This window comes from Ixodes scapularis, unplaced genomic scaffold (genome assembly GCF_016920785.2).
Source record: "Ixodes scapularis isolate PalLabHiFi unplaced genomic scaffold, ASM1692078v2 PGA_scaffold2__306_contigs__length_199485367, whole genome shotgun sequence".
Taxonomy (NCBI): Eukaryota; Metazoa; Arthropoda; class Arachnida; order Ixodida; family Ixodidae; genus Ixodes; species Ixodes scapularis.
The window spans coordinates 85793007-85798012 of NW_024609857.1; positions in this window are offsets into that span (position 1 = coordinate 85793007).

Here is a 5006-nt window from a genome sequence, read left to right on the forward strand (position 1 = left end):
AATACTCCGCCATCTTGATTGTTGACCTTCGTTTGTGTGCGTCGCGGAATCGCTGGAAATGTGACTATACAAAGTGCTAGTGCGTTCGAAGGGCCGGGAATTACCACGGTATGACATCAACCAGTGACTGTGATTAGAAAACTTGACACAGGGAGTATTTTTCGCTCTTTATTTTATCGAAATGTTCTTCATTCGCTGACAAAGCAGATAGCCCTAACCGAGGAAAATGACATCGCTGGTGTATGTTCGGGATTTACGCCACCGTATGAAGTGATTCTGTCCGGTTCTTTCATAATCCCTATTTCTACTCTAAAATTGCGTTAGCACCGGCAGTACCCCAAAGCGTCTTTTGTAACGTGGCGTTGAGCTGAACTGACAGTGCTTCAAAACTGCGACACCGACACCATCGGCCTTCATAACAATCGGTGAAAAAAATATTTTTCAACGCTGAGTACTGGCCTACAACTGCTACGTGATCGCTTCATTCCCCCGAAACGTCCTGGGTATTTTTAAAACAAATCAGGTGTCTGGTAGCGGCTGTTTCCAAGTTTCAAGCATCAACAATCATGATGAGATTGGTCGTTTTATGCTTCGATTTTTTAATCTTAGGTTTTCTGGATTATTTTTATTATACTTTATTAGCGGGTGAGTAGGCATGTCATTTCATTTCACTATCCGTAATGTGAGCTGGTCTTTCGGGAGTTCTAATTTTAAAACCAGTCTGAACGTTCACGACCGTAGCTGTGACCATTTCGAAAATCGTTTTCCGTAACTACGCAGCAAAAACATTAATCGAAAATATTTTAGTTGCACGCCAGCCCTAATTATTGTTAAATAACGTTTTCCTAGCCTTTGTTTGAGTAAAACTTTATTGATAGGGGACTAACTCTACCATCGAAGCTATCTATGTTGTCGTGTTGCCAGCCCGAAATTCGCTCAGCCAGCGATCAGGGCAACGCTCGTTGTCCAACACAAGTTGCTGCTGTTTTTGTTGCCGAAAGCTGTCATACCGAGGCAACATTTTAGTTGTCGTCCACGTTGTCGTGCTGTTGCCGCGGTGTGACAGCTTTGTCGGACAACACGGGGAGTGAGCAACAAGTTGCCCGACTGTTGGACAACGTGTTGTGTTGCTGTTGCCGTCGTGTTGCCTCAGTGTGACAGGGCCTTTAGGCGACCAACCATCTTCCCGCCAAACAGCACGCTCCGGGAGAGAGCCTTTAGAGCGCCGACGTTCGAGCGCGCGACACGACAGCGCACCCCAGTTGAGCGAACACCGCAAAATGTCCACAGACGAAACAAAATTGTGCGTCTCATCAGATTGGAGCATTAGTGATTTTTTATAGAATTAAATATGCCTTTAATAACAAATAAAAATAAAACGGGTACGACTCTTTCTCACCAATTGTTTACTGGCATGGGAGAGAGAAGGGGGCAAGAGAGTGGGGTGGTGCATCTACGTACCGGGAATGTCTGCGATTGGGTGGAGCAGCGAGTCGAGTTCTTCACAGTGCTGCGGTGCGCCTCTCGGATATAGACGCTTTCAGCGCGCGCCAGATTGAGCCGCCATAGCCGTCCTTCTCTTGCCTTACCGAGATGCCGAGCAGCTGAAGCGGACGTTAACAAGTGTCCACAAGGGCTTATGCTGAGCAGAAGGACGCAGTAACACTTAAAATGGCACTAACCTGTCCTGCTGTGGTAATGATGAAGTGGAGCGAACGGAATAAGATGGAACAAAAACTAAAGGTCGGTTATGGCGGCGCCCATCCACAGCTACATAAAAGCGTCCATACTATAAATAGTGTACTTTTTGCTATATTTGGTCTATTTTTGACAGGCATTTGGGCTCTGATCTATCTGGTGGCTATTTAGACGTCCCTCACATAACTGTAAATAGTATTGTGACATCCATGACCACAATGAAGAAAGCTCGCCGCTAAAAAACTAGCAGCAAGAAACTCATCGAAGCAAAGCTCAGCGCAATTTTATCGGATGCAGAGTTTTCCAGCCTTTTGTCGGATACAGGAAAAACTCCCCTGCAAATCGGGGAAATATAATTGAGAATTTTTTCCCAAAATCCTTATTCGTTCACCCATCGGGTACGGTGACGACGTCACCTTCTGTTGTTGATAGTGCACAACCTAAAGGCAATGCCCTTTCTGCATGTCCTATAAAAGAGCCTACAATGAAAAAAGGCTTGTCTGTCGCTTTGTCCGTTCTTTGCATTCCACAGAACCGAAGCTCCTCCACCTTTGTTCTTAGAAAGCAGCCCAATCTTCAAGGGCCAAATGAGAGTGCTTCGATTCAGAAATATGAAGATACCAAAGATTTAAGAAATTTATGAATATCGAAGAAAAAACCGCAGCAGAAACAGAAATAAAAGTTCGAACTGAAAAGTTTTAGACATGAATAGTGACCGTTTCTACACAAGGATAGTGTCATAGGTAGTAAATTTAAATACATTATTGTAGGATTTGTAGGTCAGCTTTTTTCCGACAAAAACGTCTCCAGAGACAGAACCAATGCGTCAAGATCTATAGCGGCCAGATTCCTAGAAGCGCATATGAAATGGTGCCCGCCGCACCAGATGCTGTCGGTCTCGCCCCAGTGCTCTATCCCTGTGCTACGCTGACATCCATATATATTTAATTTTCATTGTCGGTACAGGTTCCCAGATTAAGTGTTTAGTACAATTGTCATTTGTGACAATAGGAATGGTTGGCGTATGATATTTGGCACGAGAGCTCCATTCCCAAAATTGATCTTGAAAATCCCAGAATACGGTTAAGCATGTTACGTGTTGCTTCTTTCCTTTTGAACGTTTTAAGATAATTTAAAATAAAAATTAGTCAGGTCGATGGTGAACTTTATGAATTAAAATCAAAGAACTAATGAAGCTAGGTCAGCTGTGATGTTTTTTGCTGCGGAGATGAATGCTATTTATATTCTTTTTTTTCTGTTCTGTTGCTAGTTTTTTGTAACAATTGTTTCTTTGGCACACGCAAAAATTTCGTCGACTCATTCGTAATGTCCTTGCTAAATTCCGCGGCGTAAATCCCCGCCTATTTTAAATAAAGCACGCGATGTCCAAACAAGTGGTCAGTCAGGTCGGGCCACTCGCGCTGGACTGGTTGTGCGCTCTCGTGACGGGCGCTCCAGTTACACGCGTGCTAATAGGGAGTTTTAGAATCGCGCACGCTAAAGCTTTGCGTACGCGAAGAATACCGTCTTTGCCACTGCGCATGCGCCGAACGCTAACCACGTTTTGCGCTTTGCGTCCGCTATTTTAGCGCACGCTATTTCTCGGAAATTACGTGTGTACGCAAAGAGTCTTTGCGGTTCTCCAAGGAGGATTCGTCATGAGAAGTTGGCTAAAGCCAAGACCAGCACAGTTTAAAAAAAATGGCGGCCCCCAGGACCATGGCTGCGGCCGCTTTGGAGTTTGGCGGCGTCGTGAGCGCGTCATCGGCGGCATCCTCGCGACTGCGATTTTCAATACGGGACGACATTGCACTCGGTTTAGAAAACCCAGTAACGTGGGCAACGATCACCGGCAACTTGATGCTTGCGAAGAGCGAACATTTATCGGCGAAGGTCAGTACACTCTTGCCGAGGCGACGCATGCGGACACGACCGGTCGACCACTCGCGTCGCATTCTCTCGTTTTAACAAATGTAAAATGCTACTGTGAACCAAAAATCTTGTTTTTTTCTCAAGTTACAGCATTCCGTGTGTGAAATAAAAATCGTGATTGTATCTTGGCGGCGTTGCAACCGCGAGATTCTAATACTCTCTTGCGTCGCGCGCGCTAACGCAATCGCTAAATTTAGCGCTAGCGTGCGCTAAAATTGCGTACGTTATTCTATAACTCCCTAATGTCGCTGAGTTCTCGGGTCGCGCGCGCTAACGTCGCGGCGCTCTTGTGTCGCGCGCGCTAACGTCGTGGCGCTCAACTGTCGGCGCTCTAATGTCGGCGTTCTTGTGTCGTGCGCTCTAGTGTTGTACAGCCGCACGGTCCCACGCAGCAATATTTTTCTCTATTTAACGCTCTATTTTGCCGTTGAAATCCACAAAATCCACCCGTAAGCCTGCTCATATGCAGTAGTAAGCTATAGCGAGGCACCGAGTTTCGTTGCAATGTGCTTACTCATGAAATGCAATTCCAGCCGTTTTCACGCGATTAACGCATCCGAAAGCGACGCAGGAGCCCGTTATCACCTTCGGGAACGGCTGTAGTTGTTTTACAAAGGATTGCCTTCAATGAAACACCACACATCACAATATATCAAGGAAAAGATCACATGAGTCGTACTACGCCGCAGGCCGCGTCAATCCGTTTTCTGCCCCGAGTAAAATGGCGACAGTCGGTGTTTTTGGCGTCAGCTACGGGGCGCCACCTCCACTCCAGAAGTCTTAATAAAACCTCCTTGGGCCCGACTTTTGTAGCTTGCGATGTCAGGAGTGGCACGGGATGAAACCTCGACCACAAACAAAACTGCATATCCGTACATGCCCTTGAGACACTCTCGGGTCCGGCAGTGTCGTCGGCATCGCAAGCCGGACTGAAGATAAACGGCTGGCACAGGATATAGATTAAATTATCAGAAAGAATAAACAAAAAGACGGACACCACGATACATCTTTAGAACCAACGCGCTCACCATAATTTTAACAGGATATAGCAGGGGTGGCCAGGCTCACACGGCCTAAGAGCCGCAAACAAAATGACAAAACATCTCAGAGCCGCGGGGGGGGGGGGGGGGGGGGCAGCGGAATAATTGTTTAGAGCAGTAAACGACTCTCGAAATACTTTCAATCTGTCCGAGTCAAAAGCAGTACAACCGTAGGTAAGGTATTAGCAGCACAAGACTACCAACCCGCAATCTGTCTTTCGATTTAAACGCGTTCCATTTGTGTTTTCGGGGTAGTGCTCGTGTGACCGGGAGGGAGGCAAGGGAGGGGGGGGGGGGGGATTGGGCGGATAGGGGAGGGAGCCGCGAGCCGCACTT